General features: G+C 41.5%; 1 long non-coding RNA gene and 1 other non-coding gene across 2 annotated transcripts in view; both read left to right on the forward strand.

The window, feature by feature from the left end:
• Positions 1-18,540, forward strand: part of LOC146510790 (uncharacterized) — a 360,605-nt gene that overhangs the window by 215,900 nt on the left and 126,165 nt on the right. The window lies entirely within an intron of this gene.
• trnas-aga (transfer RNA serine (anticodon AGA)) lies at positions 1,442-1,523 on the forward strand. Its single transcript has one exon. It is a non-coding gene; the product is annotated as a tRNA-Ser (tRNA).

Raw genomic sequence — 18,540 nt, forward strand, 5'->3', positions numbered from 1 at the left:
ACCCAGCTCTATCTGTCCATGAAGCCAGATAACACACACCAATTAGTTAAACTGCAGGAATGTCTTAAAGACATAAAGACTTGGATGGCCACTAACTTTCTGCTTCTTAACTCAGATAAAACTGAGGTCATTGTACTCGGCGCTGAAAAGCTTAGAAATATGGTGTCTAACCAGATTCTTACTCTGGATGGCATTACCTTGGCCTCCAGTAACACTGTGAGGAACCTTGGAGTCATTTTTGACCAGGATATGTCCTTCAATGCACATATTAAACAAATATGTAAGACTGCGTTCTTCCATTTGCGCAACATCTCTAAAATTAGAAATATCCTGTCTCAGAGTGACGCTGAAAAACTAGTTCATGCATTTATTACTTCCAGGCTAGACTACTGCAATTCATTATTATCAGGATGTCCAAAAAACTCACTGAAAAGCCTTCAGTTAATCCAAAATGCTGCAGCAAGAGTACTGACAGGGACTAGAAAGAGAGAGCATATTTCTCCTGTTTTGGCTTCCCTTCATTGGCTTCCTGTTAAATCCAGAATTGAATTCAAAATCCTGCTCCTCACATACAAGGTCTTAAATAATCAGATCATCTTATCTTAATGACCTTGTAGTACCATATCACCCTATTAGAGCACTTCGCTCTCGCTCTGCAGGCCTACTTGTTGTTCCTAGAGTATTTAAAAGTAGAATGGGAGGGAGAGCCTTCAGTTTTCAGGCCCCTCTTCTGTGGAACCAGCTTCCAGTTTGGATTCAGGAGACAGACACTATCTCTACTTTTAAGATTAGGCTTAAAACCTTCCTTTTTGCTAAAGCATATAGTTAGGGCTGGACCAGGTGACCCTGAATCCTCCCTTAGTTATGCTGCAATAGATGTAGGCTGCCGGGGGATTCCCATGATGCATTGAGTTTTTCCTTTCCAGTCACCTTTCTCACTCACTATGTATTAACAGACCTCTCTGTATTGAATTGTATCTGTTATTAATCTCTGTCTCTCTTCCACAGCATGTCTTTATCCTGTCTTCCTTCTCTCACCCCAACCGGTCGCAGCAGATGGCCGCCCCTCCCTGAGCCTGGTTCTGCCGGAGGTTTCTTCCTGTTAAAAGGGAGTTTTTCCTTCCCACTGTCGCCAAAGTGCTTGCTCATAGGGGGTCATATGATTGTTGGGCTTTTCTCTGTATCTATGAAGCGCCTTGAGGCGACATTTGTTGTGATTTGGCGCTATATAAATAAAATTGAATTGAATTAAATTGAACCGCAGCTGTGCTGCACCCATCTCACGGAACTGCAAAACCACAAGCTTTCGCACCAAAGTCGTGCAGCTACCGCATTTACAATCCAGCGTGGCTGTTGTTGTGCACATCCTACTTGAAAGACATGTGGCGTAGGACTTGCAAGACGTATGTCTTTCAAGTATGTAGCTCCACGGTCAAATGTGGTTGTTGTGGCCGAGCGGTCAAGGCGATGGACTAGAAATCCATTGGGGTCTCCCCGCACAGGTTCGAATCCTGTCGACAACGGTCAGCTGTTTTGCGGCAGTCCAGACGTTCATTTGAGAAGAAGTCACGGCACGGAGATCACCTGAGAAGGTGCCAGGAGAAAGAGCCAGGCCTTTGCTTGTGAAAATAGAGCACGCAGAAGCAATGGACCCAGCTATGTCCTGACAAAATTAGGCACATATTCAGTAAACATGGCATCCTTCAGTTGGTCTCTTAGCCACCCCAGACGTGCCCCCGTGTAGTCGTCCAGGATCCTGTCTGAGTACCGCCGATGACTGATGCGTCTGACAAATGCTGATTGCTTTGCAAGAGTACTGGGATCGGGATTGGAGGGACAGAGGATTTCACCGGGAATGGGACAACAGTAGAAATAGCTTCAAACATCAAACATTACTGCATGAAAAGCACAAAGAGTGGACACATTTCATTGTTTGGAACACTGCTTTTCACTACAGCTCTTTGCATGTAAAAAACTTTGCTCTTCTCCACAGCTGGCTGACGGACACGCAAAAGCGCAAGCAAGAGTGGCCACAGACCCACTATGCCAGCCTTTGTACACTCTCTCCATCTAATGATAGAGAGGAAGGATACATTCACTACTTCTAGCCTCCACTATTCAAATTCAGTATTTTCACAGTGTCCTAAAAGCTTCCACTAGTTTCCAAAACGCTGCATCCAGAGCACAGTCAGGGACTGGAAGGAGAGAGTATATTTCCCCCATATGGACTTCTCTCTTCATTGGCTCCCAATTACATCCCAAATAAAAATCCAAATACTTTCCCTCACACACAAGGTCTTGAATAATCACCACCAATTTTGTCTACAAGATCTCACAGTGCCATATCATCCCAACAGAGTGCTTTGCTCTCAGACTGCTGGCTTCCGAGGGGATTTAAAAGTGCAATGGAAGGCAGAGCCATCACTTTTCAGGGCCCTCTCTGTGGAACCAGCTCCCACTTTGTATTCGGGACACAGACACTTGCTCTCATTTTTTAATTAGGCGTAAAACCTTTTTGCCAACGTCCAATAACTTGAAAGAGGAGCCAAAGACATCCTCGTCCCAGATTCGTCCCAAGACAGATTCACGCCTTTTCGCACCTTATCTGCTGTGACGTGAAGAACTCGCGTGACCATTGCGACTCTCAAGGTGCTAAAAATCACGCAAGAGTTTAAATGTGTGAGAGGCCCCAGCCATACCTCACCTCACAGTAAATGATCATTTCCATTTTAAGCATTTCCAAATAATCATTTTCCATACTGCCAGTATAAATATACACAGTATACTGCCATCACTACAATATAGATGTTTTACACACTCCTTTTGTTGTTGACATTTACAGGCTTTGTGCAAACGGCCACACTCTTCAAATTCATGCCAACTAATATTTTTACATCCAGTAGGTGTCCTACTAGAGCAAATGAAGCTTCAAGACGCTTTGTGCTGGAGTGAACCAATTGGATGAAAAGCTTCAGTGCTTCATGAAGCTTCATCTGCCCATCACTAATACAAACACATAACATCCTTATAGAATATGATGTAACACTATAGATCAACTTTCCTTAGAATATATAAAGCATATAAACAATTACAGCAACATGATGCAACAAACACAGCAGTGCTACTAATCCAAAATACTCAAAGCTTCATAGAACTGAAACAAACATTTATTTTTAGCTCCATTGCTGATACATACTTTAGGTTTCTGAACATTAAACTTGTTGCTGCCTTTCATAGTGTGTAACTTGAAGGCCCTGAGTACTTTCTCCCACACTGAAAACACTGGAATGATAAAATTATTTGAACATTACCTAATAAGACTGATTCAGGACAGACAATTAGTTATTTTAAACTATTTTAATCTATGTAATTATTGTAGAAAAAGTACTAATTTCCGTGCATTAATTTTTTTTTTTTTTACATGTGCATTAAATTAAAGACGATTACGTCAATTAAGCATTATGAGGTTGAGGGTGGGAAGATGGTTCCCCCTTTTTTTCCTGGGAATTTGCAACCCTATTAGTTAGGTTGCTTAATATTTCCACTAAAAACTGATAAAAAAAAAAAAAAAAACAGAATACGGAGGATGGAGCAGGTTTAAGTTTAATAGATTGATCAGTATTGCTAAACTATGAAATATTTTGGGTGCAGTGTATTTTTTGCATAAAGGTATAACAGAATAGTTAGTTTTGCTTGTTTTGTTTTTTTTAACTTTGAGTAGCAACTTATACAAAATGCAGCAAGATATAAAAAAAATGTTTATTCATTATAAAATACGCTATATCGGATTTATATTGGTAACGGCAGATGTCCAAATTTATGATCATTTATGATATGGTTATCGGTATCGGACATAAAAAGTGGTATCGTGCCATCTCTAATAATAATACTAAATTAATGATACGACAAGAGTAATATAATTCTCAAATACTATCACTAAAAAAAAACGTGATTCAAATCTAAATAGTCACTCAGAGCTGCTTTTCCATCCAGTAAAATTACTAACATACTAATACAATGTAATGAGCAGAGTTGTTCCAAACAGTCGGGTTAAAATGACAAGATGAAAATAAAAATACATACCTCACAGTAACTGCACTTGTAGAGTCTTTCTGGTGTGGATCTGTTGGTGTTCTTTCAGGTTACGTGGAGTTTTAAAAGTCTTCTCACACAGGTCACATTTATAAGGTCTCTCCTCAGAGTGGGTAAACGTGGCATTGTAACGGTGTGCCTGTTAAACATAGTTTACCACACTGTACACACTGTACAGCTGTACACATCATGTCTGGTGTGAATGTGTAGGTGTGTATTTCGCCTCCCTATCTGGCTGAAAGTTTTTCCACAAATGTCACAGCTGTATGCCTTAATTCCAGAGTGGGTAACTAGATGACTATGTAAGCTGCTACTGTGAGTAAAAGCTCTGCCACACTGATCACAGCTGTACGCTTTAACTCCACTGTGGATGAGTTGGTGTGTTTTTAAGTATGAAGCTGAGGAAAAAGACCTTTCACAAATCTTACACTTGTATGGTCTCTCTCCAGTGTGGATGACCTGGTGTGTTTTTAAGCTTCCAGACTGAGTAAAAGACTTTCCACAGTCGCCACAGCTGAACTGTCTTTCTCCAGTGTGGATGACTTGATGCTGTTTTAGTGAAGCTTTCGCAGTAAAATCTTTCCCACACTCGTCACAGCTGTATTTTTTCTCTCTCTTTCCTCTGTGAGGTTTGTCGGCCTCCTGAGAGCGCTGACTTCTCGGTCCATGTTGGTCCTGCAGTGACAGAGATACAAACAGAGGCAGTGAGTGAAATGCAGTTGTGAAACAAAACCTGAACCTTCCAACTCCCTCCATTAACACTAGATTTAAACCCGAGGCTGGTAGTGATGGGTCGTTCATGAACGAGTTCGCTCTAAGAGCCGATTCTTTGTATCGAATGAGATGAACAGGCTTCTGTCGAGGGGAGCCAAATAATCTCTCTCAGTTCTGCTGAAAATTCATGCAGGCAGACTTTAGACTTTAGTTTGACGGCTCACCATGCAGCAAATCACATACTAAGACAACCTAGCTTCATATGATTAATTGAAAGGAGAAAGGGAGGAGATGCTCTAAACACAGCGAGTGAAGTGGTACAAACCAGGTACACAGATCAATAGAGAGAGAAAAAGAGTTTCGAGAACAATTGAAGAATGAGAGAAAAGGAGCAGCATCTGGCTGCATTTCAGTGGAGACTGTTTGTAAAATGAGAAGCTGGCTAAAATGAAAGCCATTTTTATTTTCAGCCATTTTCCATCATGAAGGTGTCGTGGAATTTTTCATAAAGTCTGCAACACAATAAGCTGTGACCAAGCCTTTTATTTCTGCATGCAGGAGAGCAAACAGACAGCAAACATCACAGTTACACAGTCATGAGAGCTTTGCCCTCGAGATGTTGCAGTGTCTCTGTAATAACATTAAACACACACAAAACTGCTGTAACAATTTATTCTGCTGTCTGTCTTGCTCCTTCCCAACCCCCCCACACTGTTGCTGTGCAATTCCTGGCCATGGAGTGACTCCCACAGTCCAGAAAGCACCTGGCACTGGTCTTTGTTTAAAAAAAACTTTTAAATTTGTTTGTGATATTTTCCCACCATTGTTTCTTTTAATTTTTGATGTTTTGAGCCTTTGTTTTTCCTATCATAAAGTCTTAATAACATTTGTATATTAAAATAACCTTGGACACATACTGCTATTTTAATGTGACAAGCTATTCTATGTTGGTATTTCTTATCAAATCATTTGACTCCTGGGTGTAATTACAGTTCTGACTTCCACTTTCACATCCAAGGCCAGAGCTATTGCTACACTTATATGGAAAACGACTCCATTTACATTTGGGTGTGCAGTCCCTGCTGCACTTTGCTTTAGTTATGGAGCCACTAGCCATTGCAGTTAGGAACTGTGAAACCCATCATAACTTTATATGCAGATCATGTGGTACTGACATTGTCAGATGCCAGCCGCTCATTGCCTGCCCTGCTTCACCCCATCGACAAATTTGGGCATCACTAACCCCTCATATGGAAGCAAATAAGAGATGTGAGATGAACAAAATACAAGAAAAAACTCATCCAAATGACTTCATTCTCAGTTAACGGCCTGTGAAGAACAAACACATACAGTGGTTCCTTTCCTTCTTACTAGGATGGATGCAGAATTATATTATACAGCTGACACCACCTCAGCATTAAATACTGTTATTTTGTATTTTTTCACAGCCCAGTTAAAGGCTTTTGCTGAATTTACACTTCACACATTTTAATATCAAACTTAGTGTTTGTGTACACCTTGGTCATTATAACCTGACACTGATCAGTGCTGCTCTGACGATCACACTCACATCCATGTAATCATTTAACTGGGGTGATCTGGATTTACTGCACAATGCTGAATGTGTCCTTACAGTACAGGGAATAACTCTCTCTGTGTTCCTGTAGAGAAACTCTGGGTTTGTGTGCTGACGAGCATCACTCACAGTAAGATACAAAGGCTCACTCTTAATTTTCCACACATGTGACAAATTCAAAAAGCTGCTGAAACCTTTAGAACATCATAAACTACACATTGTTGTACTCTTTTAGGATGGAACAGCTTTCAGATTTATTTAGTCTTAAAAGGTAAAAGTTGTTTTGCATTTAGGAGAATGTTTAAATAAGTCATACACACGGGAATTACAAAGTCTGTGGCACACCATTAACCTCAAATTTCACTAAACCTAACACTGAAACAATCTTCTGTATGTTGATGTGTGATTGTTATTGCAGTGTCACAGACATGAGCGTCTCTTTTCTCGGCTCTGTGTGCACAGCGAGGGACTTCTCTCTGCTGAATTTGTGACAAAGTGTTAGTGTGTTTCGTTTTTCAGTTGGGTTTTATTTAAATCATAACAACAGTCTCCTTCAAGTACTTTACATGGTAAGGTAGACCCTACAACAGGGATCCCCAGTCTCCTGACTCTGGTCCAAATCTGGACCCTAAGAGGGTTTTGTCCGGACAGCCAAACATTTTTTCATTTAGTATGTAGTTGGAGATTTTATTCCTGCCATCTGTTGTGGGCAACTCTTGAACAGGCGTGATGCAGCCTGTAAAATAACTAAATAAAAATAAACATTTAAAAAAGTGATAAGCAGATTGAAATATACATGAATGCAGGTGATGATCAGTGCATGGGACAGATGCAGTGAACACAGTATAGGTCATGCATTTGTGGTGGGAACAGTCTTATATTTGTTGCTCATGAGTCCAACAGCAGAGGGGAAGAAACTGTTCTTATGGCGAGAGGTTCTGGTGCGAATGGACCGGAGCCTCCTGCCTGAGGGGAGCAGGTCAAACAGACTGTGTCCAGGGTGAGAAAGGTCAGCTGTGAACCGAGCTGCATGCCCCAGTGTCCTGGAGGTGTACAGGTCGTGCAGAGATAGGAGTCTGCAGTCAATCACCTTCTCAGCAGAGCGCACAACACACTGCAGTCTCTGTTTGTAAGAGGTGGCGACTCCAGCGTACCACATGGTGATGGAGGAGGTTAGGATGGACTCGATGATTGCAGTGTAGAATTGCATCATCGTCCGTGTTGGCAGGTTGAATTTCTTCAGCTGCCTCAGGAAGTACATCCTCTGCTTGGCCTTCTTTATAATTATGGTGATGGTGGGCTCCCACTTTAGGTCCTGGGTGATGGTGGTATCCAGGAAGTGGAATGAGTCCACAGTGGTGATGAGGGTGTCAGTCAGGATGATGGGGGGGCTGTGTGCTTCCTGAAGTCCACAATAATTTCCACTGTCATTGTTTAGCACCAGGTTGTTGCGGCTGCACCAGGACACCCAACGTTCAACCTCCATCCTGTAGGCAGACTCATCCCTGTCCGAGATGAGTCGATAACAGTGATGTCATCTGCAAACTTCATTAGCTTGACAGACTGGTGGTTGGAGGTGTAGCAGTTGGTGTACAGCAGGGGTGGGCAACTCCAGGCCTCGAGGGCTGGTGTCCTGCAGATTGTGGATTTGTCCTTGATCCAACACAGCTGATCCAAATGGCTAAATTACTTCCTCAATGTATTTTGTAGTTCTCCAGAGGCCTGGTAATAAACAAATCATTTGATTCAGGTGTGTTGACCCAGGGTGAGATGTAAAACCTGCAGGACACCGGCCCTCGAGGCCTGGAGTTGCCCACCCTGGAGTACAGGGAGAAGAGTTAGTGGATGATTATGGTGGAGGACTCATTTTCACAGGAAGTAAAGTTTATTTATTAAGCGCTTTTCATAGACAGGTAGTCACAAAGCGCTGTACACAAAGATTAAATTAAACAGTCCGTTAAATAGCAAATTATATACACAATATAGAGGTTAAATGTAAATTAAAAATGTAAAAAGCATTGGTCAACAGAAAGCTTGTTTAAACAGTAAAGTTTTTAACTGCTTTTTAAAGGATTCCACAGAGTCAACCAAACGTAGTTGTAGAGGTAGACTGTTCCACAGCATTGATGCCACAGACTGAAAGGCTCCGCCCCCTTTCATCTTCAGTCGTGTTCGGGGAGCAACCAACAAACTCTGAGCCTGTGAGCGGAGACAACGAGCAGTAGTGTATTTTGTGAGAAGCTTGGATAAATAATCTGGGGCCTGACCATGTACTGCTCTGTACGTTAAAACAATAATTTTAAAGCGAATTCTAAAATCTATTGGGAGCCAATGTAAAGAACATAAAATAGGAGTGATGTGAGCTCGCTTGAAAGAGCGAGTTAGTAGTCTGGATGCTGCATTTTGTACAGAGATGATTTATCCAAGCTGGTAAACAGGGAATTACAATAGTCTAAACGCGATGACACACATGCATGGACAATTTTTTCCAGTTCAGCTAAGGAGACCATATGTCGCAGTTTAGAAATGTTCCTTAAATGAAAGAAACAGGAACGAGACAGAGATTTTATGTGTGAATCAAAGCCCAAAGAAGAGTCAGATATTACTCCAAGATTTTGAATATTTGGCTTAGCAGAAGAACAGAAAGGGGCAAGAACCTGACTGATTTTAGAAAATAGATCAGGAGGAGCTATGATCATGGTCAAGATGCCCCTCCCTAGGGCCAGCTCCCCCGCTGACCCCAGTAGGCACCCCCGTCCTCTGGCACCCACCAAGGCAAGGGAGCCCTGGCCCATCCAGACCGGGGCCTACGGCAGCAGCACCGCCCAGCCCCACAGGACCCGGGGCGGCCCACCCGACCCCACCGCAGAGGAAACTGTACCCACCCCAACATTCAATCATCTCCCAGACCATCTAGTCAGATCGCCTTCTACTTTCTTTAGAAGTGGGATGTGGTTTAATTTAGTTAAGTCTGAATGCTTAGGAGAGACATGAATACCTAAATATTTAATATTTCCAGATTGTAGTGGGGCAGAAGAAGAATTATGGAAGGAGCAGTTAATTGGAAGAACTGTAGATTTTGACCAGTTAATTGAATAATCTGAAACTCTTGAAAACCAGTTTATTAGAGTAATTACCTCAGAAAGGTTGGTTTGTGAGTTTTGGAGACAAAGCAACACATCATCCGCATAGAGACTGATTTTATGTTCTACATTCTTGCATTTTATGCCCTTAATTGTTGTAGCCTGTCTAATTGCTGCTGCTAGTGGTTCAATAAAAATTGCAAACAGTGAAGGGGAGAGTGGGCATCCCTGCCTGGTGCCCCTCAGGAGACAGAAGCTGGAGGATGTTTGGTCATTTGTTCTGACACAAGCTGTTGGGGAATTATATAATATTCTTAGCCAGTTTATGAAAGAATTTCCAAAACCAAGTCTTTGATGGTGGTGATGGCTCTGTGCTGGTGGGAGTGGGTTGGTGGGGGGATGATGGACCAAAGTGTCTCTATTGTTGGGGAAGGTGGAGGTGTCAAGGCTGTTTGATGGCTCATGAAACCAGCAGTACAAGTCGTTGAGGGTGTTGGCCAACAGCAAGTCATCAGTGGAGTGGGGCTGTGTGCCTCCTGAAGTGAAAATCTGCAATTTAAAGATGAATGGAAAAAATTGCTCACAGCTGACTAATGAACATTTGCATGCATGCTTAAGAGTTGCACTGACCCCATTTCCCCCAAAGTTTAAAATTCTAGGTGCAAATGTCCATGAAACTGTCTCCCACTGAAATGAGAGCCAGCTCTGTCTTGCAGTATGATTTAAGTTACATTGTGTTAAGTTTGTCAAACCTGTTTACTGCACAGTTCAAAGATCTTCTCAATTTTCCTGGATATTTAGTCTTTTTGTGGTGAATTGTTTGTACCTAAATGTTCTCCCAAAATAGTTGATTCTGTACCATTCAGAGAGTTGGGGAATGGCTGCAATCCCAGCATTGTAAGATGGTGAATGATGTACGCTTAGACCCCCTCCTCGATTCAGAGATGGTTCTTCTATTTCACGTACTTCTTCAGAAGTCACTTGGATGAGTGACGAAGTGTTACCTCCAGATGAATAGAATCAACATTTCGAGATTTATTTACGTGGATGACTGACCATGCATCAAGACACCTTAATGTTGCATGTGCAACAGATGTGGTGAAAAGTATTGCATAATGTTATTGTTAAATTGTATTCTGCTTATAGTTAGTACTTGAAGTGGATTGTGATTGTCTGTTCAGCAGATGATTTAATGGGTAAATGAATAATTGATCAGGAATTTCCAGACAAAAATATATATTGCGAAATAAATGTTATATAAAAATGAAAGAAGATATTTCTGTTGGTTCATTTAAACTGTTCAGACCCCAGATTTATTGGATCATGGAGGTAGTGGACCTCCTGCTACTTTTGTTGGGGACCCCTGCCCTACTATAATACATACAAATAAATCCAACAATCCCTTTGGTGACAACGGGAAGGAAAATCTCCCTTTTAACAGGTGACTGAAAGGTGACTGAGGAAGGAATACTCAGTGCATCATGGGAAACCCCCAGCAGCCTACACCTATTACAGCATAACAAAGGGAAGATTCAGGGTCACCTGTCTAGTCATAACTATATGTTTTAGTAAAAGGGAAAGTTTTAAGTCTAATCTTAAAAGTATACACAGTGTCTGCCTCACCAATCCCAACTGGAAGACAGAGGGGCCTAAAAAAGCAGAGGGGCTTGGGAAATCTTTTTGTAGCGTAAGCCTGCTTTAAATTTCTCAATAACTTTATCCCTGACCTGTCTGGTGTGTTCTTTGGACTTCGTGGTGTTGTTGCTCCCAATATTCTCTCAGACAACCTCTGAGGCTGTCACAGAGCAGCTGTATTTGTACTGACTTTAGATTATACACAGGTGCACTCTATTTAGTCATTAGCACTCATCAGGCAATGTCTATGGGCAACTGACTGCACTCAGACCAAAGGGGGCTGAATAATTATGCACACCCCACTTTGCAGTTATTTATTTGTAACAAATGTTTGGAATCATGTATAATTTTCGTTCCACTTCTCATGTGTACACCACTTTGTATTCGTCTTTCACGTGGAATTCCAATACAATTGATTCATGTTTGTGGCTGTAATGTGACAAAATGTGGGAAAGTTCAAGGGGGCCAAATACTTTTGCAAGACACTGTATTAGCAAAAGAGAAGAGTGGGTTTACAGGAAACACTGTTAAATGTTCAGTTTCTATGCCATATGCTAAAACAAGTTCTAGAGTGTGATTAACGTGATGGGTGGGTTCTTTTACAATCAAGATCAACAAAAGTGGCCAAGAAAAGATTGAGACCCATCAGACCAGGCAACATTTTTCAATCTCTGCAACATTCAGATTTTAGGGGCAGAATTTGTCTTAAACAACATAAAGCATGGATCCATCCTGCTGCTGGTGTAATAGCGTGGAGATATTTGGTTGGCACAATGTGGGTCCTTTAGTACCAACTGACATCATTTACAGGCCACAGCCTACCTGAGTCTCAGTTAGGGCTGTGCGATATATCGAGTTTTTTAAAAAGTATAGATATATTTCTATACGAGATATAAGATGTGATAATATCTTTTATATCGATATAGTCTATGTTACGTTATAATTATAGTTGTGGAGCCAAAAGATTGCCTCTCTTTTGTCCACTTTTGTCTCTACGCAACGTTACTCGACCTCGCCTCTCTCCTTAACTGAACACAACTCCCCCTCCTCCCCCATCGCTTCACCTGCAGGCAGCGACAAGATGGACACGGCAAATCTCCTTTAACAAGTTACTGTGCATCGCCCTGTACAGCATCAACGTATTAACGAGCTAACCACGCTAACGCCATGCAGCCCAGAGCGGCTGCACAGCCTAAAATCCTTTCATTCTCTTAAAAGTTGACAGTGCGCCTTTTGTATGAATTCTGGTTGTGCTTGATGACCGTGAACCAATTTATGTGGAACACGGCGCTCAGCAATCTGTCAAAAAATGTTTTAGTATGACTTTGGTAAGCTACGGAGCTGGACCGCTTGATGGATTGTCGGAGCATTAAGGCTACCGAGGAGCCTCGCGTAGTAATACGTACTCTGCTTCAACGTAATATTACCGTATTGTGTGTGTATAAGGACCATAAATGGCACCTGTTAAGAGACATGGTTACGAAGATGATTTCAAACTCCAGCCTGTCAGTCACACAGTAGAAGTTGGGAACAGAGCAGCTGTGAAATCTGTCTTTGTTATTATGCTCAGCGTCTGCTAGTTTACATTTTGACTGCACAATTGTGAGCTCTTTGTTATGCACAAAAACAACAGTTTTCTTTTATTTATGGAGCATTACTATTTAATAAATGCTCATAATTTATTTTTGAGTAGTTTTTTTCATGTACATCTATGCTGTATGTTGATAAAAGTGCCTGTGTGACATCTGGGACACAGCTTTGACTAAGAACTCTCTTTTTGTTCTTACTTTAAAAAAATATTGAGATATATCGAGATATGAATTTTGGGTCATATCGCCCAGCCCTAGTCTCGGTCCAATAGAGCACCTTTGGGATGTGTTGAAATTCACATCATGGATGTCCAGCTGAAAAATCTGCTGTCATGTCAATATAGACCAACAACTTCTGAAGAGAGGCAGTGCCAACAAAGGAAGCACTGATAAACGGAGCAAGTCAAACCACAACTTTAAATGATTATTTTCCAAAACTAATTTTTTTTATATCTCAAACACAAATCAGAATTTTTAATACCTACAGCAACTTTGTTAAAATCTAAAAGATTTCAAAGATCTTATTTTTTCATAAATTTCAGGTCAGGATTTTCAGTAAGCTGCAGGAACACTGTTCAGTGTGAGAACAGCCAAGTCTCCTCCTCCGATAAACCTCCATCTGTGTCACTGAGAACATTTGTCACTTCAGTCTTTGGTTTGATATACAGGAAATGACATCATGGATCACACTTGTAGTCATTAAACTATTTCTTTATTTAACATTTAAAAGTTTGGTTTAACTGTTAAAGGATTTCATAACACAAACAACCTGAACAAAAAAAAACCCCAACAAAAAATATCTGCAGAACACATGGATCAAAATACATTCAATAAAAACATAATAAGAGGAAACAGATTTTTTGATTCAACTACAGTAGAACAGTTTAGGAAGCTTAAAATGTAACGAGGCACATTTTCATTCATAGCTGCCTCATCAGATCTTTACAGGAGACTCCACCTGAACTCTGTGGAGCCTGATCTCAAGGGTTTAAGTCTGACCCTGAAACCAGAAGAGGATCTTTCTGTCTCTGCAGATTCACTGTGATCCAGAGATGGGAGTGATTTCAGTCCTGGATGATCACACTGATGTTTGCACAGAGCAGACAATGAGGTGAATGTTTTGGCACATTGGTAACAATGAAACAGTTTATTAGTAACGTGTTTGTGTTCGGAGTATGAACTGAAATTCCTGAAGCTCTTGTCACACCGGTCACAGCTGTAGTTTCCTTTCATGTGTGTACGTTCATGATAGTTACGATTACCTGATTGTCAGAAGCTTTTGTCACAGTGTCTGCACTTGTATGGTTTCTCTCCTGTGTGGACTAATTTGTGTTTTTTCAGCTGATTTGCAGTGGTGAAGGATGACCCACACTGATCACAGAGATGCTTTGTGACCCCACTGTGAATAAGTTCATGTTGTTTTAACTCACTTGTTGTGGGGAAGCCTCTCCCGTATTCTTTGCAGTAGTTCGTTTTGTCTCCAGTGTGTCTACGTTGATGTCTTTTTAGGGTGATTTGATATCTGAAACTTTTCCCACAAAGGTCACAATGAAAGTGTTTCCCACCACCACAGCGATGACAGGGTTGAGATCTGGATCCAACTGTGTCGCTCTGCTTCTAAACAAAGACACAAAGACAGTGTAAGTCAGTCCTTCAACATTTTTATCACGAACGTCGCCTGAAAAACAAAAAAACAAAACATCATCTGTGTCAACATCCAGGACTAAGAAAAGACAAGACATAAAATAACATCCATTTACTGTTTGCTTTATAATACTCAGCTTAATGTGTTGCAAAACCTATAATAGAAACAATACTACAGTAACACTAATGTAATTCTCAACTGCTACCACTAAAATACTGTAATTCAAATCTGAATAATCACTCAGAGCTGCTTTTCCATGCAGCAAACAGTTGTTTCAGACAGTCAGAGTAAAATCACAAGATAAAATACAAAATACATACCTCACAGTAACTGCACTTGGAAAGTCTTTCTGGTGTGGATCTGTTGGTGTCGTCTCAGGTAACGTGGAGTTTTAAAAGTCTTCTCACACAGGTCACATTTATAAGGTCTCTCCTCAGTGTGGGTAGACATGTGGAATTGTAACTCTGAGCCTGTTAAACATAGTTTATCACACTGATCACAGCAGTACACATCATGTCTGGTGTGAATGCGTAGGGGAATATTTCTGTACCCTACATGGCTGAAAGTTTTTCCACAAATGTCACAGCTGTATGCCTTAATTCCAGAGTGGGTAACTAAATGACTCCGTAAGCTGCTACTGTGAGCAAAAGCTCTGCCACACTGATCACAGCTGAACGCTTTAACTCCACTGTGGATGAGTTGGTGTCTTTTTAGGGCTTTCTTCCAGGAAAAAGACTTTCCACACAAGTCACAGCTGAACGGTCTCTCTCCAGTGTGGATGACCTGATGGATTTGTAGTAAATCCTTATTAAGAAAATCCTTCCCACACTCTTCACAGCTGTATGGTTTAACTCCACCGTGGAGGAATTTGTGTCTTTTTAAGCTTCCAGACTGGGTAAAGGACTTCCCACAGTCGTCACAGCTGAACGGTCTCTCTCCACTGTGGATGAGTTGGTGTCTTTTTAGGGAAATCGCCCAGGGAAAATCTTTCCCACACTCGTCACAGGTGTATTTCTTCTTCCCCTTTGTTCTGTGAGGTTTGTCGGCCTCCTGAGAGCACTGACTTCTCGCTCCATATTGGTCCTGCAGTGACAGATATACAAACACAGGCAGTGAGTGAAATGTAGGGCTGGGCATCGTCACTGATTTTGATTCGGGGAAATTTTGCCCCAGACAATCAGAAATATTAGAATTCTGATCACTACCTATCAGTACATATCCATATTTTATATTTCTAAAACGAAAGCTGACTCTTGTGAGACTGAGAGAGAAATATTCTGCAGTGGATCAAACACGAAAGAAAACCATGAATCAACATATGAACATTACCTGATGCTGCTGAAATGAAGAAGAGCAAAGTTACAGAGGGTTTATTAGAGACACAGCTAAACGTTTTGCATAATTTTAAAAAGTTTACATTTGTTCTGTATTGAACAGCAGAAATGAGGTTTTGTTGCTGGAAGGGAAAAAAAGAAACAAACAAACAAAACCAAAAAAGAAACAGCGCCCGACAGCGCTGTAAACAACAGTCTTCTTTTGCTGCTGGTTCAGTCAATTATGTTTGGAGAGTGACAAAACCTGCAGCTTCAGAATCTAGCGCCAAAAAAGATGTAAACATAAGAGGCGGACCCGCCGACGCATCAGAATCAGTGAGCTGCTGGCTTTCAGCCCCGACGTCTTTGTTTACGTCTTTGTGCAGAATCCGTGTAACTGCTTTCATTTACTGTTTTAGCTGTTTGGTGGTTTTTGAAATTTTCAGGTCGTTTGGAGTGGAGGGCCCAATCCTGAAGACCTTCTATGACTCTGTGGTGGCCTCTGCTATCCTTTATGGTGTGGTCTGCTGGGGTGGCAGCATCTCTGCTGGGGACAGGAAGAGACTGAACAGGCTGATCCAGAGGGCCAGCTCTGTTCTAGGATGCCCTCTGGACCCAGTGGAGGTGGTGAGTGACAGGAGAATGGTGGCTAAGCTGTCATCCCTGTTGGACAACATCTCCCACCCCATGCAGGAGACTCTGACAGCACTGAGCAGCTCCTTCAGTGGGAGACTGCGGCACCCACGGTGTGGGACGGAGAGATTTCACAGGTCTTTCTTCCCCACTGCTGTCAGACTCCACAACAAAGACTTTAACTGATCAAACACATCCACAAATGTGCAATAACACTAATGTGCAATAATCTTTTCTAGCATCGTTGTATTTTTACTCAGTTGTATATAGCATTTGTATTCTATTTTTATCTTATTGTATATTTTAGTCTATTTTATTCTACTGTATATAGTATTTTATTTTATTCTATTCTGTACAGTTGTGTACTGTATTTATTCTTATCGTATTCTAATTTTTGCTTCATAACTTTTGCACTGTCCACTTCCTGCCGTGACAAAACAAATTTCCCACGTGTGGGACTAATAAAGGTTATCTTATCTTATGTAAACATGTGCTATGGTGTGGTCTCCCTTTGCTTGTGACTTCTTGATGTTTGTAAACATAATAGGTATAAAATAAAAACATAGCATACAATAAAATACAACACAGTCATATAACAGGTTGGGAGTATGCGATTTTTAGACGTGACTGATTATTTGGTGAAACTGATATTTTCCTCACCTTCTGTGTTGAGCTCATCGTTTCCTCTGTCCAGTCCAGATGGCTGAAAATGTTCCTCTGCTGCTCCGTCAGGCTCTTCTCCTCCTGCTGATCAGCTGGGACACAAAACAGATCTTTGTTAGGCTCCACACTGCACTGAAGAGTCAAAGTGTCTCATATGTTCATCTGACAACACAAGGTACAAATTTCACTCTGATTGGTTGTAGAAATCTTGTGAGACGTGTTGTGCTGCAAAGTGAGGAAACTCTCACTCACTTATACTTCAGGAGGAACTTTGTGACATTGGCTCTAATATTGTAAGCAGCCCTTTACTATGACAGGGCCAGAAAGTCCTATTTGAAGGTTTGGGAGAAGGACCATGTTAAAGGTGGATTGGGGTTTATACACTTTGTTTATTTTATTCTATTCTGTACAGTTGTGTACTGTATTTATTCTTATTGTATTCTAATTTTTGCTTCATAACTTTTGCACTGTCCACTTCCTGCTGTGACAAAACAAATTTACCACGTGTGGGACTAAACAGGTAAGGCTGTAAGAGCCTGAGAAGGTGTCCTGAATGAACCTCTAAAACCAGTTTTCAGCTAACGACTCTGCTTCAGTCTGGAAAACAGCAACTACAAGTTTAAAGACTCCATCAACAATTCACACCCAGCAACAGCCTGAACAGCTCCTCCTGTGGTTTCCACAAACAGGGACAGACCTGTTACTCCCCCCACCCCACACTTTCAACTGCTCCAGCCCCCCACCATTCATAATAACAGTGGCCCATACCTGATCACCACTTCACAAGTCTCTCCAGCCCCCATGATGCCTCTCTCCAAACTCCACCATTCCCCAAAGTTTGATTCTGTTCATCTGGAAGTTTTCAGTGGGAGAAATTTTCATCACTGATCCAGGTGACTTCTTCAGTCTCAGCTGACTCCAACCTTATAAACACTACATTTACATAATGACTGAAACTAGCACCACTGAAGGAACAATAGCTGGGAGGTCAGTTCCTTCATCATTAATATGCAAATTCTCATGACCATTGATCAACAACCAGCTATTTGACAAATGCTGTGATTGCAGCCATTCCCCAAACTGTTCGTGAAAGGTACTCATGGTCATTGATCAATGAGCTTTTATCAGTGAAAAGACTTTTCTGCTCCAACTTCTCCCAGCATGCTGAGCTAATGATTAGTTGGTGTTTTTCTCCAAACACACTCTCTCTCTTCTCTCAACGTGTTCACAATAAACTGTGAACAGACACAGAGGAGAGCAGCAGAAGACTTCATTCAGGAGCTAAACTCAGCACGAACTGAACTCACAGTAAAGTTAGCTCGGTGCTTACCTTTAGATGAGCCCACAAACCGAGAGAAACTCCGTGATGAAGCTGGAACTCTTTCCAAACACAGGAAACAGATCAGGGAGCAGAGACCCACGTGGTTCACGCTGATCTCAGCTACGATCCAGGAGACAAGGGTGGGCGGATCGATGCAGATATCGATCCAGACATTGGTAGTGGTTTTTGATTGATACTAGTGATGTGACGTTCTGTATCGAGGCTTCAAAGCTTGTGTCGAGTAATTGAGGGGGCGTTTCCGCGATGCGCGTATCG

The sequence above is a fragment of the Neolamprologus multifasciatus genome, chromosome 9 (assembly GCF_963576455.1).
Source record: "Neolamprologus multifasciatus chromosome 9, fNeoMul1.2, whole genome shotgun sequence".
In the NCBI taxonomy this organism is placed as follows: Eukaryota; Metazoa; Chordata; class Actinopteri; order Cichliformes; family Cichlidae; genus Neolamprologus; species Neolamprologus multifasciatus.